Below are 22,799 nucleotides of genomic sequence, written 5' to 3' on the forward strand. Positions count from 1 at the left end.
GCGGCATTTTGGGTCCAGAGCACCAGCAGCACCTTAAATCACGAGAGAAAGCATCTGCCCACGCTGCACACGTGCAAGGTTGGAGCAAAATTTGACTTGCCTGCATGGGGAGGCTGGCCCAAATCCTCCCCTGCTACGATGGGGGGGGCAGCTCCTGCCAGGCAGCGTGAGCCTCAGCAAGGGCTGGATTTGGCCCATTAGGAGATCATCAGTGCTACTCGAAAACCTCGAGGTATTTAAATCCAATATACCCGGCTCCTGCATACTAAACCCCCAGCAGCATCCCTGCTCTAGCTCCCTGCCTCTGCCTCCCTCTCGCTCGCATACATACAACGTACACATAAATCAGCCTGTCACAGCTCGTCTCTTCTCTGACAGCTGTAATTGCTTCAGACTTTAAAAATATCTATAGACAATAAACACACGCATGAAAACAGCAAAGAGAAAACGAAATCAAGATCCCTTTAAATAATTCAGTTGCTCCAGCAGCAGAGGAGCCAGCAACTGAGTCCAGCTGTGCAGGTTCAGCAGCCGGAGAAAGAGAGCTTTGTAGCTTCCTCTGGGGATGAGAGCGCCTTTTTTCCCCGAGTTGGTTTTTGACCACAGCAGCAGCCGAGTCTGCCGTATATGGGCTAAGAGGCTTGCAAAGCAGCGCCTGTGCGAAGGGGAAACGCGGCATCTCGCTTTCAGCTTCTTAAAGCTTTCTTCCCGCTCGGATAAAAGTCTTTTTTCCTATGTGAGCAACAGGCAGGAGACAAACGGATTAAGCAAAACGCCCGCGCTGTATATTTATATATTTATCCACGTCTCTCTCCAACCCGCTCCTGCTTTCTAACAAGGCTAAAGGTCCCCCTCTCCTGGTGGAGACCATAAACAGGGCAGGCGGAAAGGAAAGGGAAAGGGGTTAGAAAGAGCGAGAGCCCACGGTTTCGCTTCGCCGAGGAACGTCGACATAGGAGCATCAGGGCGCAAAGGCCGGCGGGGGGCTCGCAGGCACCTCCGAGCGCCTGACGCACGGGGCAAGCGGCCGAAATCCCGGCCGTTTGTCAGCTCGGCAAAACCATTCTCGGCCGATATTTACTCAGTTTTCCAGCAGGAGATTGGAGAGGGTGAAGCTCAGCGGTGCCACTTCACAGCGACGCCTGTAAACGTCTTCCAGCCCAGCTGTGGCTTTCACACAAGGGCCGTTTTTAAGTAAATTGGTCCCTGCTTGCCTCTGGGGAAGAAACGCCGAGTTTCACCTCGGTCCGTGTTTGCCCACGGTTTGCCCCCAGCAGCCCCCGAACCTGGGATAGACCTGGGGGCTCTCCAGCAAACCCTGCCCACGTTCCAAGCTGTTGAGCAAATCCAGAGATAGGCTTAAGCCTCTAATCTGCAGATTTGAATGGTCTCCAAGGCTGATAGCCACATGCAAAGTTGCAGTTAAGGTTTCTCTATCAATTGCAATTAACACGGGTTCTGTATTTCTTCAGCTTTCTCAGAAATATCTTGCGCGTATCTCTCTAGCATCTGTTTTACATGCAGCTGCCCGCGGGGACAGGTGATAGATACGCTCACCCAACACTCCACACCTAGGCCTATATATCTGCCTATAAACCTATATCCACGCAACACTACCTCTCCCGACACCAAGAGATTTCATTTCTGAAAAAAAAAAAAAATACCTACAGTAAGTAGGTCACAGCAAGGCAATTTGTACAGCCAGATTTTTCTTTTAATTCCTTTTTTCCCTTTTTTACGGAGCTGATAGATGACAATCTATAACCCCAAAGCAGAAATTTATTTTTAATCCGAAGTTGCCAAATATCATCAGAAACATAATTTACGCTCGAGCCATTCTCATCCCTTCAAAACTAAAACGTTATTTCGTCACCCCTTTCAGGCTAACACATTCCTCATTATTCTTAAATAAGCCCCGAGTTGCAAGAAGTGTTTAATCTTGCTAACATTAGTCAGGTGAATCATACGCAAGTCGGGGGAGCTTTTCTTGAATAACTGCTCGGCCCTGAGCGTCTACAAGCAGCAGACACATAGGACACGGGCCACTACTCCCCCAAAGCAGACCGACTCATTTACCCCATCGTTAACAGTGGGCCCCAATTAAGAAACAAAGCGCCTGCGAGTCTTACTTGGCTGGAGACATCTCACAGCTCTTCTCGCTCCAAAGTAACTCCTGCCCTGAGCAGGGAAATCAGCCCTTTTCGGATGTCTCCGGCAATTTTTCTACATGCAAGATGCGTCCTCACGGACACCCGGACCTCAGTCCCCACCACCCGCTTCTCGCGGCTGAGAGCAGCCTGGCACGTGCCAGGCTTAAAGCAGCCCCCAGCATCTCTCGCCTGCTCTGCTTTCTGCTTTTTCCCCCAGGCAGCTCCAGCCCGTTGCAGCCCAAGAACAAGGAGCGCTCCCGGAGCGCTTCGCCCCGCGCTTTGGGTGCCATTCGGCAGCGACAGCGCTTGCCGTTACATTGACGACAGGCAGTGATTATCAGCTACATGCTTACAGAGTGCAAAAACAATGCAGCAGGCTCTGTTAATTCCCACTAAAGATGCAGTTAATATTTAACTGGCATTTATTTAAACTTACAGAAACTGTTCTATTACATTTGAAATAACTGCGCTTTTGAGAGCCTTCCCCTAAAGCCAACGCTGGGATCTGCTGCTCTTGCTCCCTCTTCTTCCGGCACTTTGCGCTAGGCACCTCGCCACAAAACCAACATTTTGTTCGCTCTTTAAAAAAAAAAAAAAGAAAACCCAAAACGGTGGGCTTGGTTTTGTCACTCGCTTTCTCTGCGTTTTCCAGTGCAAGTTAACTCCTTGCAGCGCACGACCGGGGAGCACGGAGAGGCCTGAGCCGCACCGCCTGTCCCTCGGCACGCCTGTAACACACCCCGTGAGGAAGAGGGAGATGGCTGGGCCGCGATGAAGCTCTTGCCGCCGGCTGCCGAAGCAGCCCAACGTGCTCCTATTCCTACTCCTTGTAGGGATAAATGGCAGCAACCTTGAGGATGCTCCGATTTACATTACCGATGGGCCTGACAGCGCTGCAGCTCCGACACAAGCTCGGGGAGGGATGCACGGCGCTTCCTACCGCATGACTTTTCCTCGAGGACTAGCCCTTTCTCTCACGGTTCTCAGCGTTCGCTTCTTTTCTAGTAGCCCAGCAAACACAGCATATGTATGTATTTATAAAGTGGCATTGCCATTCACGCAGCCTCAATATTAAATACCTATACGGGGAGTTAAAAAATTATCACGGAGATCCCGAGCCACGCCGGCACAGTGGAAGTTATTAACTGGGATTGATCCTAGCTGTCCTTGGCACAAATCGATATTGTTTTTTATATAAATCTGTTTCTTGTTGCATTGTTGCGAAGGTACGTCGCTATACTAACACTTGCAAAGGCATCCTTCACCCTCGCGCGCTGCATCGGCGGCTGCGTTTGATCGGAATGAATCAGGTGCCGGAGACAGCTGACGACATCGGATAAAATCATACCATTAGCCATCTAATAGCGTTTTATAAGCGCCTGACATTAACCCAGTGCTCTACAACTCAATCCACTCTGCATTTTAACAGGAGTAAGTACACGTGCTTGCAAAGAGGGAGAGCAGAAAAAAGCTGAACAGGCTGAAAAGCAAGCCGTGCCTGAAGTCTCACCTAGGACGTTCGGGAGCTCCGGCACCGCTTCGCTAAACACGAAGGCGTCTAACAAACAATGAGCTTTTCTCCCTTGAATTGCTCAGTTTGCCTGCTGCCACACGCTGATAAGGAGCAAGGTATGGCCCAACAGTTGTGTTTGCCATTAAACACGAGAAGACCGAGGCAGCGGCGCCTGCGCTAGGAGCGGCTGCGGAGACTTGGGTTTCCTCCTTCCGTCGGGCAGGCGCCACGCAACAGCTCCTCGCAACTGGGACGGGGATCTTGCAACCCGCATCGTCTCCTTGCACGCGCGCAGGTAAGGCCCCACGTACCAGTACCGCCAGCTCAGCTCTCCCCAGCTCCCCGACCCCCAAGGGCTCTGCGCTGCGTAACCCAAGTCCAGGTGTCCTTCAGAGTGCCGACCCCAAAGCAGCGAGTTTGCTGTGTTTTCCTGCAGGAAAACAGCAGTCTGGCCTCCGGAGCACCAGTATGCTCCGATCAAGAAATCCCAAGTGGAGATGTCACCCAGACCGCTTGGATATCAGCCCAGGTATCCTCCACCCCGGGGGAATCAAGGAAGGCAGCTCTTCATAACCACTCCTGGTCCCTCTCCAACCCAGCCACATCCCATCCTCATTTTCCCCAGCCAAGTGGACCCTCACGAGCCCGTTCCTACCAGAGCGCTGCTCCGTCTGCACAAAGCAGGTGGAACAGCTGCCAGGAGCTGAGGAGATATCTTGATTTAGGCCAAAATTTTCAAAAGCAGATATTAAGAGCAGAGCCCCTGCAACCCCTCCTTTCAAACCACCGAGCGCTCAGCAGCTCTCAGTGAAAGCCCACTGCCAGGTGTTCGGCATCTTTGAAAATCAAGTGCTCCTGGAGACACTGATTTGCCTTTCGCCTGCAGCTGGGTTTGGATCTGAATCAGACACTTGTCAGAAAAGGTGCTCAGATGCAAGCTTTTCCTTCGGACTCCCACCAAGCTGCAGCCAAAAAGGGGCTTCTTCAGATCTCCCGCAAACCTGAACACCTGCACCTTCGCGGGGTCCCCCCTTTTGCTAACCTTACGCAGCAAAGTCTCATTTCACAAGGCGCTCAGGCTGCCAAATTGCTTGCTCCTCGGGAACAAAAGCAGGGCACGGGCTGTCTGCCTGTATCAATTCGAGTTTCGCCACCGCTCTTGTGACCCTGGCAGCGCTATGCATCCAAGAATAATATTAATAATAGTCATGCCATTAAGCAAGATGCTTGGTTTGAATCTGAAGATTTTGAGAAATGATCTCATAAATTTAATTCCCGGGGTACCATCTTTGAGCGTTAACAGGCACAGTCACCTCTGAATTCTGGGAAATGAGCATAATTACATGGAAATCGACAAGGCACAAATGCCAAGAATTCTGTTAACCTTTAATACTGCAAAAAAACTCTCCCCTTGTAATTATCTCTTTCCTTTGTCTTAAATGTTACTGATGAATATTTAGTGGGATAAGCAAATAAAAGGAGGCTGAGGGGTGCAAGGAAGCGCAGCCCTGCGCTGCGTAACTCTGCAAACCTCACTCACAGCTGGAGAGCGCTACCAGCCAAGAGCCCGCGTCTACAGCCCAGAGCCCGAGCCGGGCTCGGACCCTGGACCGCAAAAGCCGCCACGCGGGGCAGCGACGCAGCTCACGGCTCATCTCCGCGGGATGATGGCGAGCGGGCTGCACCAAAATCCCGTGGGCGCTGCTGCAAACCCGCCCTCGCTCAGGCCAGTGGCACAAGCGCCGACGGGGACCTGCGGCCCCGACTGTCACAGCTTCAGGTGCCCTTACTCCTACTTCATCTTGGAATAAAACTTCCTGCGTAAAAAACACATCACCTTTCAAACATATCCTCCCTAGGGTTGCAAATGGCACTGCCCTCTTGCTGCACATCGAGTCTGATGGAAAGAAGATTTTCTCCCGGCATGAACTGCATTAATATCTGTCACCGCTCTGGCATTTCTGTCTATAATGATGAAAAATATGTGCAGAGGATGCGGGGTGCTCTCAGCATCACCTCCCTCCCCGTGAAGCAAAATTAGAAGCGGCTGCTCCTGTTCTGTACTCTTTATGGCCGTGCGCCACAATCTCTGGAAGCTTATTATTTAGGGGATCATGTGGGGATGGGGATAACTGAAAGTCACGACCTATCCACATTCAAGATGTGCCTTATTGCAGACAGGGGCTCAGCTCGCCCCTCATCGGAGCTGGATGCTCGTAGAAAGGTCACTCGCCACTTTTAATGTCGCGTCAGACCGACCGCTGCCCGGACACGGAAGAGAAGAAGGCCAATCTCCCCAGTCAGATGGAGAAAGCAGGTCTCCATCTTGGGAGGAGGGTGCCCGCTCCGATCCGCGTTTCCGTGCCAGCGCAGGTCAGCCAGGCCGTAATGGGCCTAACTCCAAGCTCAGCGCAGTCCCGTGGCCCCGACCAAGGTGGGGAAACCTTTCTCCTGACTTTGAAAACACCCTTTCAGTCTAAGCCCTTCAGCTGACGGACCTGCTGATTAGGATGAGCAAGGACACAGTGAAGCAACAGCATCAAACCGAAACACAGACGACACAAAAGAAAGCCAGCCTGCCCATCACCACAGACATGCTTCTCCTGGCCGCCAGGAACACCCTGAAGTGCTGGGGGCTCAGCTTAAGGCACGCGACTGAGGCTCCAAAGTCACTGATTCAACTCCCACGTCTTCCATCGACTCTTTGGGTGGTCCCGAACAAGTCATAAGCTAACTGCCAAGGTCCTCTTGGTCTTCACTGCTATTGGTGCCTGTGCTCATCCCACCTCGAATCACTCCTCCCACTGCTCTGTGAACACATCCCGAGTTAGTCGTCGTCACCCAGGCCACAGTGTTTGCTAGCTGGTAGGAGCAGAGGTCCATGAGACCCACAGTCTTACCTGGAGAATTAAGGTGCCTAGGGAAAGACCGGAGAAGTTTGCAGTAGAGTCAACGCAAATTTTCACTCCGGCCTCAAACTGAGACCTTTGCAGGCTCTCCCCTTTGTTCCAGGAGGAACAAAGCCAAAGTAGTATTTATTCACAGAGGACTGGAGGGAAAAACGAAACCAAAGAGGTTAACTCATCAAGTGTGACACCTACCCCTCCTGACAGAGGTCTGAGAAACCAGCTCTGCAGTTACCAAGAGGAGGAATGTACCTCAAAACCTAGAGACGGGCCTGATCCGCCAGCGAAGGACCCACACCTCTCCAGAGCCGGGGCAACACCGTGGCTGGTTTGGACTTGGGCCCATCACTAACACACAAGCTCAGACACCTCCAGCAGCAACTGTCCCGTGCAGAGGCAACCTCGTTGCTCCTGACCTCGGCAGGTGGCAGATGTTTGCTCTCCTCCTTTCGCTCCCTCTTTGTCTGTCTTAAATTGGAGTGAGCTTTCTACTCTCCAAGCTGCTTTTATGTCCCTTTAAAAGGTTATAAAAGCCGTCTTTATATTCCAATAAAGGGATATAAAAACAACCTTTTTTGCAGTTCAGTAAATGTGGTTAACTTTTCCCCCCTGTTAATGCTTTTCTCCATGGTGCTGTGGGCATGCGCTGGCTGGTGCTAGGCGCTGAGGTGCCCTGACACCAGAAGGAAGGCCAGTCCCAGGGCATCTGCACCTGGAAACTAGGACGCAGCAGCAGTGTCCCAAAGGAGCCCAGGGAGGGCTGTGCTGTGACATGATGCAAATTCACATGGACAACAGACACCAAGGGGAGATGAGCCACCCAACAGGATTTTGCCATCTCCTGAACTCCTCCCTCCCAGACAGCATGCCCTGCACGATCTAGCTGGGAGCTGCCACATCTAGGGCGGTGCCACCTCCCTCCCGGGTGACGAGGGACAGGTCGCTCCATCTCCCCCTGCGCTTCATCTGCAATGTCTATTCGGACTCTCTGGACACTAGGACAGTAACTATCCCTTTTGGAGCGCTAGTGCAGCGCCTCGCGTTATGGGACCCTGATCCCCACCGGAGCCTCCAGACATCGCTCTAATTATTATTTACTGTTTGTGCAACCATCCTGTGGCTTTGCAATCAGTCTTTCTCAAAAGCTCCTCTTTCCTTGGAACTGCAGTGGAGAGGATCTAACCAGTCCCTCTGCCCGTCCAACAGCCTCTCCAGGCATTAAAACAGGGAGGTTTATTATTTTTGCGACAGTCTGTTCTGCAAGGTGAACACAACTCGTATGAATCAAAGCGACTTGGATTTCATACATCATTCCCCAACACCACCAAAATGAAGGGCAGGAGGGGGTTCGGCTGCAGAATACAGAGCAGCGAAGCATGTTTATTGGTGGTGATCTATTAGTAATTGGGAGGCTGGAGGGAGCTGGGACTTGGGATGCTGGGATGAAACTGCAGACGGGAGAGGAGCTGGGGAGATTTGAGTCCATAAATAAGGCATGCATGGCGTGAACAGCTATCAAGGGAGGAAATTGAAGCCCAGCACTAAGAAACTCGGAGCCTTTCTGGTCTGCTCTCGCCACTGATTTATCCCTCTGTCCCTCCAGACCACAGGATGCTCTACTTGGGGGTCAGACTGTGGCGGGGAGCAGAGGACGTCTTTTTGCATGCTTTCGCAGCGAGCTCCTTTGCACGGACACAAGGTCCACGCTCGCACCCCTCCCAGCTCGCTCCCTCACACTCGTGCAGGCACGGGCAGGCAGGCTGAGCTGCCTCTCCCAGCTCTCATGTGTGGCTACAGAGAGCAGGCTGCCTGCAAAAGGAGCCGACTAATTAATCTAGCTAATTGCCATTGCTGGACCCCTTTTAGAGGCTGCAGGAGAACTCTGGGGCCGTGCAGAGGGCAAAGGGAGAAGGTGAGCAGGGGCTCCCCGGAGAGTCCAGAAGTGCTTACCATCCCCGGCACAAGAAAATCCATACTCATCTCGGCTCCCGGAGGTGGAGCTGCCCTCTCAAGCTCCTATTAGCAATTTCCAATCAGCTTTTATTAGGCCTGCATTGATTTGCTGCTCATTTCAGTGGGAATGAAGGCCTACGCATTACCAGAGCCTAGACTAAGGACACTAAGCCAGAAGCTGCCGGTGCCTGTAGGAGAGGGGAAGGGAGACAGGCTGGGATGCTCGGATGGGTTCAACTGTCCCACAGGAGAGCAGAAGCAAAGCTGCCGTCTCCCCAGAATGCCTGCTCTATTGGAAAAAAAAAAAAAAAAAAAAAACAACTTGCACCTACTTCGACACCTTTTCCTGCAGCTGGTCAGCACGTGCGGAAGAGCAACCCAAGCCAGGAGGGGCTTTAGTTTCCTCCTGATCTTTTTTAGGGGGTAGTTCGCTGCCCAAGCATCCCCCCCATGCTAGGTAGGGGGAATCTGCACCGTGTCCCTCTCCAGCACCCAAACCTTCAGCCGGCAGGAGGGAGCCCTAAAGACGAATCAAGGCACCTATGCAGGGGCACGTGTGACCCAAGGGCCCGCGACGGCCGCCCAGCCCCAGATGTTCGCTCAGGGGAGCGCCAGCCCTACAAGGAACGCGCTGCGATACCACCAGCTCCCCGCTCCGCGAGAAACAGGCTCCCAACCCCACGTTTCTGTTTCCGAGTCAACATTTCAACGTAGCTTGTGAAACACAAATTCTGTTAGGAATCAGCTGAATATTTTGTTTCGCTAATGCCGTGGCGCTATCGTACACATTAGCGCATAAACCACACTAAGAGCAGGATTTGAATATCAAAACAAAGTGAATTTTTTTCTTTCCTGGAAAAACCATCACTGTAAGTTATCTATTTCCAATTATATTATATATATATACATAAAATTAAGTAGAAATATATAAATGCATGTAGGTATGTATGTATATAAAAATGCCCCTCAGTGAGCAATTGTGAGAGCCAGTCCCTAGAACACCCTGGGAAATATTAAAGTGGGAGAGGAGAACGGTTCATAAATGCCTACGGTTAGGAGGATAAAAGCAAAAGGCTGCAGCCTTGGATGTGTCTCACTTCAGGCGGCGAGAGAGCAAAAACAGCCTCTGTTAAATTCTGCCCCAGATCTGCCAGCGCAGAAACTTTAACCGCACTTTGAAGGAGGCAGCCGAATTATCTCCTTGGGAAGCAGCCGCCTCCAGGCAGCCGTTTGGGAGGCAGCGGGGAAGCGAAGCCCGGGACCCGTGCTGACATGATTGGCAGCGCGGTTGATTGCTTGCCCTAGGTAAGGGCCAGGGCGACGCCGCGCGAGGCGAACACGCACCCAGGCTGCCAGATCGCTGCCGTGCAATTCTTGTTCTTTCAAGAGAGGGTTTAAGGAGATAGGCGTTGTCTCCCTAAATTGCACTGCACGGGGAACGCAGCGGTACGCAAGCGCATCCTCCACCAAAAGCATACCTTGACCCTGCTACGGGAGTGAGCGCGGGCCAGGGAGATGCCCATCACGGCGCCTTGAGGGACTCAGATGGGCACTATGCTGCGTGGAGAGACCACTGGGAGAGGAGCGCTGCCCTGCGGCGCTTGACTTCTTGTTCGAGATAAGGGACAACAGGTAAGCGGAAAAGATGGGAGGATGAAGCACAAGGAGACCTGAAGATCCCAGGCAGGTCTGGTCAGGAACCCTGGTGTCCAGCTCACTGCACCAGGGCAGAAGGGTGTGTGGCACCCACGAGGTCCTGAGGACAACCAGATCCTAGGCTAACACCTAAAAAATTCTGCCATCAATAAAGAGAAGAGGTGCTTTTGAGGGCTCGGTGAGCCTGGTGGGTAACTTTGCGGATAGTCCCATCAGGGAACAGGACTTTGCTTCTAAACTCGTGTTGCTGATGCCAATTGCAATCACATAATGAGCGAGTTGGGCTGATCCAAAGGGCCGGAGACCAGAAGGCACCTTTAAGATTTGAGTCAGCCCTCACGTTATTTAAAGATCTGCTGCCCATTTTCTCCCCTGCAGGTCATGTTGCTTTTTTTCCCTGTATCTCCAGGCAGTTGGGGAAGAGGAGAAGGAGACGCAACATGGAATACAATGAGATCTCAAGCCCTATAATGAGTATGTTATTTGATTACCCCCTTTTTCCCCCATCAGTGGATACTGGTGCCTCAAACCAAAGATTCGGGGACTTTTGTCCCAAGCTGAATTGGACTGTCAAAGCCCTTGCTGGCACCCGCCATGCCTTTCAACTGGCATCAGCGCACAGCTACCAAATGAAGCGGGCCAAATACCTCCCTGGAGTAGCTTAATTAAAGTCAATGATGTTACACCAGGGAGGAACCTGGCCGAGCGTCCTAAACCAGAGTCCACAACAAGTCCAGCTGGCAACTCAAAGGCAGCCCGGCAACGGCAGGAAGGCTCTCTGGCACAGGGAGCAGCTTTGGGAATGGTTTTCGGCTTTTACAAGTGGGAGATAGACTCAATAAACACAGCACTAAGTAAACCAGATTCGTAATAAATAACAACAACCAGCATTTCGCTTCTTCCAAATGCTACTCAGATCTGGACCAAATTGTCCTCCCAACTCCCGTGAGCAGTAGGTACATTTCATTAGCCCTGTTATACTGACAGGGAAAGAGTCGCTGGGAGCTTAATAATAATAAAAACCCATTATGTTACAGGGCTCATCATCTGTATATCTCAACTCGCTCCAGAAAGGAAGGAGAATGGCTGTGCTCATTTTAATGGAGCGGGCAGAGACGAAGACACGCAACGGGGTTAGCAATTAGCCTCCGGTCCCACGTCGAGCCGGCAGGAGAAGCCAGAGTTTGCTGACCAGTGGCCACTTAAGGCACATCTGGGCTGGGCTGACGTGCTCAGCGCCGCAGGCAGGACACATCGCGCAAGCTGCTGTTTTACAGAATTCAGTCGAAGGAGATTTACGTGTGGCCAGAGGGACCTGCAGCAGTTCAGTTCCTTATTTCCATTCTCCTTCTAGTGATCGATCTGATCTTTTCTATCCCCAGCCTCTGAGGTTTGCTTCACCTGCAAATGCGCCGTAGGTACTCTCTCCCTCAATACTATGGATTTAGGACAGGAAAATACAGAAGGAGCTAAGGGCAGAGGCTGCCAAGACATACCTCTCTCCACAACTCAACAAGCTCAACAGAGCTCAGCAGCTCGGAGACCCGTTCCCGCAACCCGAAGCTCTGCACATCGCGACGACAACACCGCGTCACGGGGAGAGGACGGGAAGGCAGGATTTCCGCATAGGGAAAATCGCTCAAGAAAAAAAGGTTGTTTTCACAGTGACACAGCAAATTCGCCTTTTGACAAAAATGAAAAAAATCCCACCAAAGCAAAATCAGCCCCAAAAGAAAGGTCCTTGGCCGTTACTGACAGGAAACATCTCCGCAGCACTCTCACACCAGCTTCTCTCCCTGCCTGCCCTTGGGAGCCCTCGGCCAGGCGTAGGCAGAGCTCGGGCCGCCCAGCTGAACCTGCGCTGACGGACCCAGGTGAAGTCCCACCAAAATTTTAACTTGGTTCCATGCACGATGACTGCAATTACACAGCAATCATAGCGTGATTACATAGCAGCTATGGTTTCCACACCTGCAATTTCCACTGTGCTCCTATAACTAGAAGGTTAGTTCCACGGCTGCAAATTAATTACAGTGTAAGTGCACTATTGCTGGGGCTACTGAATGCTGAAAACACACAGACACGGTGACCGGGAAACCAAAGGCATAATTGTGGAAATGTAAGTAACCTTAAAAATGAAATGTAGAAAAACTCCAGTAATATGGACTACTGGGTGGTGACGGGGTTATTCAAAAGCATAACCATAGTGTAAGTACATCATATTTGTAAGGTAATTACAGCCCCACTATTATACATTGCAACCCTCCATTTCATGCCTAATCCTATAAGCTAGATTCAGAATGGATTTCGCAGCTGCAAAAAACATCTGACTTGCAAGAAGGAAGGACAGACATGGATTGACACGGACAGGAAAGGGACAGGAGACAGGAATGGAAATGTTAGAGGCAGAGGAATATGGACTGCATGTCCAGGTCCGGTCATCAACGCTGAGGTCAAAGAGAGGGGCAACGGCGACCCTCCCATACAGCTCGCCGGGTGCAGGCTAGACAAGGTGAAGAGCTGGGCTGGGCTGGCTGGGATCTATTGAGGAGGTGTAAGCGTTCATCAAAAGCCAATCTGCTTTTGAAAAGCCGAAAAAGGTTACTTTGGATTAATTTTTCACCTCAAAAGCTTGTTGGGTAAGTTCTGAAATTGTCATATTGAGCTACTTCAATATTTTCTAAACGACAAGCTCGAGTGTTGATTCAAAATGCCTCTCAGCTTGGATTGTCAGGTAATTTGTACCCAAACATTTAAATTACTTTCTGTTGGCTCATCTGTTTTGGGGCAGGGGGAGAGGATTTGGAGATTTTCCTCATCTCTCAATTGCTGAAATTCTGATTCTTCATAGTCTGCTATGGGTTTGAACGGGGGGAAAGACAACCTGAAAGCCTACCGCAGCTCGAGAGAGCATCCAGCCCGGGAGGACCTTGGCCGGCTCAGGGGACGAGCTGGCCCCAGGGCCCCCCGCCTCTGGCGCCGCGCGGGTCGGACAGGCTCAGGGCGGGCAGATCTCTGCCTGCTGGCCGCCTGTACCCTCTGCCGCTTTGCCAACACCTACCAAGCCCATCCAGGCATGCCTCCGACGGGGTAATAAGCCATCTGCTAGCGTACGAGGCCACCCGAAACACAGGGCGCGCAGCCCGGGCAGGCGGCTCGCCTGCTCCGGAGGAGCAGCCCCTCTAGATGCGGCGCGGACGTGAGTTTTTCTGGAAGCTGCCGCAGGTTTCTGCCATTTGCGTCGACGGGAATTTTGCCCGTTGAGCACAATCTGCGCATTTTCAGGGCTTGTCTACGCCCAGGCCAGCACAAGCTCCTCTGCCTGCAAAGCTGGGTAAATATTCAGTTGATTAGCTTCCACCGAGCTCTGTCAGGTCACATTTGGACCACCAGCGCTGAGCGAGCTCATTTAAAACTAACTCAGGTTACATCCTCCGTACACTGCAGTCCCAGCCAGGCGGATGCACCTGATGTGACTTACAGGTCTCCTGCTGCTCCACGCCGCCACCTGAGCTTATTTGCCTAGCGCTATCTGCATTTGTATTTCCACTCGCTCCCGACGCGGCGGAGGGAAGATTCGGGCATGGGAGGGGATGTGCGCTACGATATCTGCGGCGTAATTTAGCAAGGTCTCAGAACCAACCACACACCCCCTTTCTGTTGCACAGCACGCCGATGCAACGAGAAACTATTCCCCCTAGTGCTCTAACAACATTTATGCAGAGCAGACGCGCGGGCGTGAAAACGCAATCAGGTGGGACAAAACCCGTGCTCTCGCTGGGGCTTTTTTTTTTTTTTTTTTTTTTGCTTTCTCTTTGTTTCACGCTTGCAGGAAAAGAAAAAAGAAGCTGGGCCCAATTCTTCATTAGCTGCTTCTGCTCTCTGCTTTACCCTTGGGCTGCGCCGGCTCTGCAGCAAAGCGCAGAGCTAGCCCCCCGCTTCCCCGAGGCCAGAGGGAGCGGGCTGCCGCCAGCCCGCCGAGCTCTGGGCTTGGCGCTTGGAGCAAGGCAAATCCCTGCAGGCTGGGGAGGCCACAAAGCCTGGGAGCAACTCACAGAGCTGCATCCACATGAGCCTGCAGGCCATGCGCAGGCTTTAAGTCTCTCCGAGTGCAGTCTGCAAAAATAATAATAGTAGTAATAATGAAAAAAACAGGAAAAAAGGCTGACGACTTTTGCAACCTGTCGTTCGGCACACCTGCAGCCGCTCTCGGTGCTCGCTGGCTAGTCCAGCCTCTGCTAGGATGCCCTCTCCTTGCTCGCAGCTGCCCCCAGGACCTACAACCTTGCTAGCGCCACTGCCCGAAGGAGGTGGCCTCAGCCCCCAGCGTTTTACCTCCTTCCTCCCCCGGCTCTTCGTCAGGAGGCCAATTACAGGCATAGCCCTGGGGTCTGTCAGTACGAAAGCCACCTTCCTTGCAGCTGCCCGGAGGGAGACCCTCTTCAATGCGGATGTTAGCGGCGCCGCGGGGACCCGTTTGGTGCAGCTGCTGAGTTAAAGGGCGATGTAAAAGGCCGGCCGGGACAAGGCACTAGGGCTCTTGCAAGCAGCAAAGCGGACCTAGCCAGGTCCTACCCAGCCCAGGGCTGCATTGCAATAAGGCGCAAGCACGCCTGCCGTGGGAAATAGGGGCTAAGCTGCTGCAAGAGGAGCTTTCTGGTCTCCATTAGGGGCTGAACTAAGCCACGACGCCTGAAAGTTGATTATATCTTTCATTAGGAATGGCTGAATGATGTTTTTTAAACTGGAAAATGAACTCTCAGCCATGAGGAAGCACTTTCCTGGCGAGGCTGCAGAATATGTTTCCCCGTGGAATAGATGCAGTTGTGAGAGTCAAAATTAAATTGATATTAGAACATGTCCTGAGGGGAGAAAAGTCATATGCTGCCTGCAGAAATGGCATCTCACACAGGGCTGACTAGAAAATGGAAATCCACTGAAACTCAAATATATATTTTCTTAATAAAAAAAAAAAAAATCCCCTAACTTCCCCATCTCAGCAAAATTTCCAAAAAGGAAAATTTCCACGGGATGGATTCCCCCGCCCCTCGGAAGTACTACTGCAGCTGAACCAAGAAGGACATTTCAGCTCGCTCCTCTCTCCTGGAAGAGTTGCCTCGGCTTCGCTGACTCCCTTCAGGCGGGACGCGATGCTGCAAGGAGCCTTCGAGGCGGGCTCCGGGGCCGCGTGGCTCCCGGCCCTCTCCCCAGCCTGCAAGGACAACTCCTCCTGGCCCAGCGGTACCTGCAGTGGCAGCGTAAAACTGCTGAGCGTCTTGCAGGCAACCAGCCATCATCTAGATTGAGATTTTCCCAATGGAAAATCAATTTCTCGGGTAAAATTGACGTTGTCCCAGGAAACTGAGGTTTTGCAATAAAAGCATTTTCTGATGGAAAACTGCTTTGATGGAAAACGCCTACCCCGAATTTCCAATGTGGCTTTTGCCACCCTGACTGTTTGTGCCCCGACACACGTTCAGGAATCTGCACTGACCGGAACGGGGCAAAACGAAAAGCAGCGAGTGAAACAGCTTGCGCGGAGAGCAGGGCACGCGGGAGCGCGCACCTCCCTGACGCAGGCACGCGGGGAGGGAGGGAAATCTCTCGCGTATCGGCCTCTCTTGTGTAACTCAAACCTGACACAAGTACCAGGCACTTGCATGTTGCAATTTGCATTCGCCGGGAAAAAAAAAGACTGCTCCAGATGCACTCACAAGGGGACCCTTCAGATCAGATTAACAAAAAGCCAAAGATAGCGACAGTTCCTCCGCTGCGCTGTAGCCTGCTAACAATTTACTGTAACAGCCTCTGAAAAGGGACACAGGCTCCTTTGGCATTTATACACTGTTCAGGCTAACACGGCACGGAGGCTCTTCAGGGAGCGTTGCCCGGAGGCTATGTGCAAACGCGGCTCCGCCGGCGAACACCATCACGCGTGCGTGGCACGCTTGCCACCCGGCCTCGGCGCGGCTTCCAGCGCCTCCTCTCCCTCCCCTACCGCCAATGCGCTTCAACAAAAATATCTGGGCTGCCCAGCTGCCCTCCGTGGCCGAGCACTGCAGAGACACGAGCAAAAGCCGTAGCTGCCCCGGCCTCCCGCCTCTCCTGCCAGCAGAGGGTTTTTGTCCGTGCCGCAGCTGGAGATGCAACTCCCGGGCACGCGCCGGCGCTGCAGCCGGCTTCCCACCCGCCGCTCGCTGAGCACCTTGGTACTTCCCACACTCAAAGTCAGACCCCCCAAAATCCAGGGTTGGGCTTCATTGTGAGATCTAAAAGCATACCAGTCGTAATCAAGGTGGACTGATTTTATTTGCCTACAGGTTCCTAAGCAAGAGAGTCATATTTCCAAGGTTTTTTTTTTTTTTTTTTTTTTTTCCTACAACCGTGTCATCTCCAAACCGCTGTTAAACGAAAGCTGAGATGCCTGTGCAATCACAGGATTCCAGGAGCATTAAGAAAAACATCAACTGTGATGAGACCTACGAGACTTGCAGTAAAAACAGGAGGGTTGGTAGTGCCGCATACATCTGCTGTGAGCAACATCCTCCGTACGCTCAGCGGCTAATTCCTGTTCTCTGCCAGAGGAAACGCAGGGCTGCAAAGCCGATAGCAAAAGGGGTCACTGCACCATCAGGGAGCCCCATACCTCCCACTGGTCTCGGCCTTAATTCCAGTCCCTCAGCTCCGCGGAAAAATCAGAGCACGCAAAAATCTGAAGAAACCCAATACTGAAGGCAGCTTTTGCGAATTTGCAAGTAAACAGGGTTGGACTGAGGTCAGAACGCGCAGCGGTGGTAAAGGCGAGACAGGAACTCGAGAGTCCCCGCTCCGAGAGGGAAGCTAATAAAAAGGCATCGTCGCCTTCCAGACAGTGAATTGTTGCCTAAACCCAAGGATCATAGACAGCATTCTGGTCTTAAGGGGGGCAGTCAAGTGAAGAGATTTCCTAGCCATTAAGTTTAGCTATAAAGTGCCTGCAGTAAAGTAGTATAAGTGGAATTTATCATGGAATCGTATAGACCGTAGAGCCAGGAGAGACGGCTTGGGTCAACAGGTTGACCTTTTGCATTTTCTAAAGATTCCTCCCTTCATCTTCCCCATTAATGCCCTGTCTCTCGCGCGCCCGGACGGCGCCTCGGCTGCCTCCCCGGGGAGTCTGTGCCACTGCCCACTTGCTCCGACTGCGGAGAACTTTGTTAATGGCCAGGCAGAAAAACTTTCCCTTCCTTAGCTCCAGGCCGTCGTTCCTTGTCCTACCACCTTCTGAGACCATGAATAATTCCCTTTCTTCATTTCCAACATCGCCTGGAAGGTATTTATAGGCTGTGATCACTTCCCACCTCCTCAGGAGGCCTCTCCTTTGCTAGACAATAATTTAGCATTAGACCCAGGCAGCCCAGCCTCGTGGTGCGCATGCCCAGGAATTCACCTCATTGGCTTCTTTTTAAACGGTCAGGAAATGAGTTTTACTCTCCCAATGATTTTTTGCTAGAGCCAGTGCCGGAATCATCCAGCTCCTCCCAGGCAGCAGCATGGTTCTGGTTTAAGATCTTCTTTGACTAGTCATGGTCTAAGAAATTTGCATCCACCCCAGCTAGGAAGGGAAACCTGGGGCAACGGTTGTGCAGTAAGGGACGGCAAAAATGGCTCTAAAGCACTGCAATCTGAGACCTCAACGGTTCAGCAGCAAAATGCACGTTTCTAGTCGGGACTGATGAGCCCGTCCAGATCAGAACCGCCTTTTCAGGCAAAAAGTCCAGCACGACCTGCAGCGTAAAGGACGGTTGCTTGGGGTCAGTTGTCTGGAGTCATTTCCATTTCTGCCTTTTCTATTTCCTTACAGAGCCAAGCCACAAGTGGAAGCAGAGGCAGCCGAATAACCAACAGGAAGACAATTCCCAGGGTGTTTCCTGCCTCATATCAGAGGAGCCAAAGCACGCAGATGAAAACTCTGCAAACGTTTTGTAAGGGAACAAGAGCCCTTTTGAAGATGGCTGATTTCCCAGTGCAAACATTTCGTCTAGCCCTGTGAGTTCTCCGCAAAACAGTTGGAGCCCCACAAAAATCTGTCAAAACATTTTGAAAGAGGCTTAAATTTTCTGGTCATTTGAAAAGAAACCATCGGCACCCAATTGCAAGCCCAGTAGACTGGAGGATAAAAAGAAGTGCACAGAAATTAAGCAGTCAGGGTTTCAGCCTGGTTTCACATTCAGCAAAAGAAGCTTGAATGAACCTGAAGCTTTCAGAGAGGGATTGAAAAGGATATAAGACAGCATGAATCGAGAGTGATGAACTGCAGCATGGGAGATGATGCGCACTGTGGTCAGTAATCCACAAATTTCCCACAGGACCAGTCTGAACAACATGCCTTTGGAATAGACCTTTTGGGCCAGATGCTCAGGGGGTGCCAATCAGCTGATTCACTCCGGTACGCCCATGCTAGCGCTACTTCGCACCAAGCACTCGCGCCCTTAGGGAGCTCCACAGTGCTGGGGGAGGTTTGCTTGCTGGCCAGCTTTCCCAGGGTTTCCTGGCACTGGTGACTGCGTGCCTCCTCCTTGCAGCCCCAAAATGTCTCTCAAAAGGCTAATAACTGACCCAGGAGCCTTCTCTGTGCAAGAGCCAAGCAGCAGGAGCAGCTGCTGGTGCCTGAGCCTGCCCGTGGGCACTCATGATGGGCCTGGGCCATGCTGATGTTGCCCCGTGCTCCTTGCTTGAGGGACGGAGCTGGGCTCGCCTGTCCTGGCAGAGAACAACGTCCCTGGCAGTGGCATCACTCCCTGCCATGGAAACCAGCTGTGCAAGGGCTTCTTCACTTAGCAGAGCGTGATAGCCCTACAGAGCCCTTCGCTGTCACATTAGGAGAGAAAGGCTGCAGGAGAAATGCAGCCAGCACCACCTGGCCTAACAGACAGATCCTCTCAGTCCATTAATTTTTTGGGAACTCAGTAAGAAATTGCCTTCATCCCAGGTTGGCTTGCATCAGGACCTAGGTGACCTCAAGCAGTCTTTGCTCCAGAAAGGAGGTCAGTCTCCAAGCGGCAGCAAAACGCGCCTGTTTCATGCTGGGGTCCCTGCTAGCCTGACACCTCAACTGCTGCCTGATGGCGCCCGGGGAAGCAGGGGGGGTGACTGCCCCATGGCACTGCCCCTCCTTGGCCAGGAGTGCTCGCGAGCCATCTCGCCCCGTTTCCTCCTCTCCACCTGGCTGCTTTGCTTTCCTGGCTCCTGCCAAGAGCAAAGGCAGGAGGGAGAGAGAGAGACGGATGGATGGGCAGCGACTGTCAGCGTGGCCAATGTCGCACAGACGCACCAAACAAGTTTCTAGGGGTGTCTGCCAGCTCCAAACCTGGCGTGCTAACAAGGCCTCCAGCTATTCTTCTGACCCTGTCCTGTCCCCGCAACACGCACTCTTCCACATGCCCAGCCAGAGATCTGCTTCCTCCTTGGGGATCAGGGCACTCCTACCAAGCGACCCCATCAAGGTCAACACTCAACACACACGTGCTTGGAGAGCGGGCTGGACGCCAGGGCCATGGAGCCCGGTCCACCTAAAGGAGGAAGAAAAATCAAACTGTTGGGTCGTGCTTGGCAGCAGGAGGAGAACGGATGTCACTGCACAGGTGTTTCAGGCTGACTCGCCATGCTCCAACTGGCCACCACCAGGGCCAGCAGCAGGAGCTACAATAGTACATAGTCCTGAGCCAACGATGGCCTCCACTGCTACCACATATCGGACCAAAAGTAGAGAACTGTCTCCAAGGCCAACCAAGGCTTATACGTGCAAAACAAGCTGCACGTGGCCAGTCCTGCTGCCAGCTTCTCTCTCGGGAGGACGCTGCTGCTGTGGGCTGTATGATCAGCCCAGTCTGCACTGGTGCACATCAAGAATCACATCGCAGGAGGTGGGTTTCTACCAAGCAAGCCCGTACCCCAACTCTGACTCTGCCCCTGCACATTCACGCCCCTGTGCGCCTCTACCAGACCGCGACACAGCTTTCCTGGCCATCCCTTGCCCCATGTTTCGCAGGATCACCAAGTCCCACGTCAGGGCCAGTTAGGCTGATTCTCAGCTCCAAAGCCACCACGCTGACCACCACCGGCCTCCGCGCTCTCTAGACGCACCGATGTCCAGCTGCTGCCACTCCCTACCACTTCCCCGCTGCCCCCTCTCCTTTTTCCATCTCCAGCAATGCAGGGAAAGGAAGCAGTCAGCTATAAAAGCCAGCTGGGAGGGAGGAAGCTGCTGCTTTTCGACAAAGCCAGAATGCAGCTACGGCGCTTATGAGTTTTCCCTCCCTGTGCAAGCGATGAGAACAGAACTGGTACCTCGGGTGCAGCAGGCGGGAGTCTGATAGGATGCAGCAGCTAATTCACACTAATGGTACCGGGGGGTGGGGGAGCACTCCCTGGAGAAGAGCGTGCTTGAACGGGGGAAGCAATAACCCAAATTGATATCTGTTTCCCAGTGAGAAGGCCTCGAGGAAGGAAGAGAGGCTCTACGGTTGGATTTCTGCCCCGAAACTTGGCTAGGCATGTTGGAAGGGAGCTGCCTGGGCAGCGAGGAGCAGCTGATCTGCAAGCCAGCTCTTGCAGGAGCCCAGGCCACATCTGGACGGGCCCCACGGCCAGGTCAGCTTTCCGAGCCCGCTTGGAAGGATTCAAGAGCCAGCCCCGCGCGGAGCCCAGCCTGGGCTGCCGAGCCAGCCCCGAGTGGATTCAGAGCGCTTGGCTCGGTCTCCAGCCCAAAGTAAAAACTCAGCCCATCTGTGCTGCGACAGGTTGATATAGAGGGTGAAATGCCTAAGTAAAATTCCACAACAGAGCATTAAAAAGATGTAATAAAATATACACGAGTTATTAAATATTGTCATCAAGATGAGCCATAAATCAGAGATTTTATGGTTTCTGATTATAAATTCCATTTATTCTGTAAGCGTTTAAAGAAAGAAAAATGGAGACTCAGTAAAGATTTAAGCCCAGCCATGATGCTGCTGATATTTCACTGTTGCTTCTGGATGTCATGTCCGTGGGAGGGCAGCAGGCTGGGGGAGCCCAGGGTTGGGTCGCACAGAGCTGTCGGGCGGGAGCCGCTCGCCACGAAGCTCCCAGCACCCGAGCGGAGCCGCGAGCCAGGGCAGGGACCGCAGGCGCGCGTGCACGGCCATCCCCCGGCACAGCTCTCCGCGTGCCTGTGCGCGCGTTCCCCTCTCACCTCCAGGCGCCGTTTATGGGTTGCGCAAAGGAGCTGACTTTTTACGAGCAAGAGTCTAAACCACTTTGGGGAAGGGACGGATGGAAACGGCGCGTGCAAGTGGCAAACGCTACTTTTTCCTCCCCTTCAAATGCCAAGAGAAAATGTCAAAGAAATTGCTTGCCTGGAAACACTCAAGGGTTCAAATAACTATACGACCAAGTATCGGTTGCCAACTCTTCTCCCTCGCCACCCCGTGACACTCGTCTTGCAGTTGGTCTATTAGCCGGCATTTCCCCTTCCCCTCTCCTCTGCCCCCAACTCTGCCAGGCACTGGGACCACGCGGCATCTCCTGGCACCAGGAGGAAACCTCAGGATAAGCAAACCTGGAAAGTCTTGAGCAGGAGAACAAGCAGACCCACAGCCTGTCAGCCCTGATTTTTACAGGCAGGAATACCCAGGTCTCTTGATAATAATTCCTAAATTCACCGAACCTTCCAATTTTTAAAAAAAATTGCCAGGCAGACAGGCAAACTAGTGTTAGACATCTTCCTCCTTCAGCTTCAAATTGGTTAGCTCAGCCTCAACGCTGCATTTTTCAGCAAACACCCAGGCGATGCACGCGCGTGATAGATGCGTCCACGCGGGCTCCTTCCGATTGACCCGCGAGCCCTCGGGCTCCTCTCGCAGCCTGCAGAAGGAGAATCTACCGCTGCCACAACCAACCCAGGTTAAATTCAGACTAGCAAATCTTGCAGGAAAAGGGTGTGCACGCCAACTGCAGCCTTAATCAGTTCGTGATCCTATTACAGTTCATTCGCACAGGGACAAAACCCCGTGAACGCCGAACTATAACCCTACCACGCAGCAGTTAAATCCCATCCCTCAGATAGGCTGGGTGGAAGGCAGACCACAGGGCAGATCCTGTTTAATTAGGGCTCATAAAAACTTCTCAGCGCTGCACCGCAGAGTGGGGCTGATTTGCAGCTGCCTTTAAAACCCGACCAGGGTTACTGCTTCAGCAGTTTTCCCAGCCAGTTTTACGAACGCAACAATAAAGCAAAAAGTTTGTGTGCAGCGAGTTTTACGGCTGAAGCATCTGATAACGTCACGCCAGCTTATCGAAGGACCGAGGCAACGGGCGGGCTGGGGCGGGGGGAGGAGACGCAGTCGAGCTGCAGCAGGGAGGCAGATGCGGTCCTACCAAGCCACAGAAGCCTCTCAACGGGGAGATAAGACGCGCTTAAAATTAGCTTTGCCGTATTTCCAAACGGCCTGCGTGAAGGTTCACATCCTTCCAGACGAATGCAGCGATGGTCTGACAGGCCTGGAAGCTGATGGCCTACATTTATCTGCCGAACAGGGAGCAGCTATTCAAAGCGGTCTCTGCACTGAAGCTATTCTTATTTCTAAGGTGTCCCGTGGC

General features: G+C 52.6%; 1 protein-coding gene across 9 annotated transcripts in view; it reads right to left on the minus strand.

Moving 5' to 3' along the window:
• Positions 1 to 22,799, minus strand: part of LOC104144548 (protein CEPU-1) — a 352,423-nt gene that overhangs the window by 153,699 nt on the left and 175,925 nt on the right. The gene's annotated exons all lie outside the window — the stretch shown is intronic.

This window comes from Struthio camelus, chromosome 22 (assembly GCF_040807025.1).
Source record: "Struthio camelus isolate bStrCam1 chromosome 22, bStrCam1.hap1, whole genome shotgun sequence".
Classification (NCBI taxonomy): domain Eukaryota; kingdom Metazoa; phylum Chordata; class Aves; order Struthioniformes; family Struthionidae; genus Struthio; species Struthio camelus.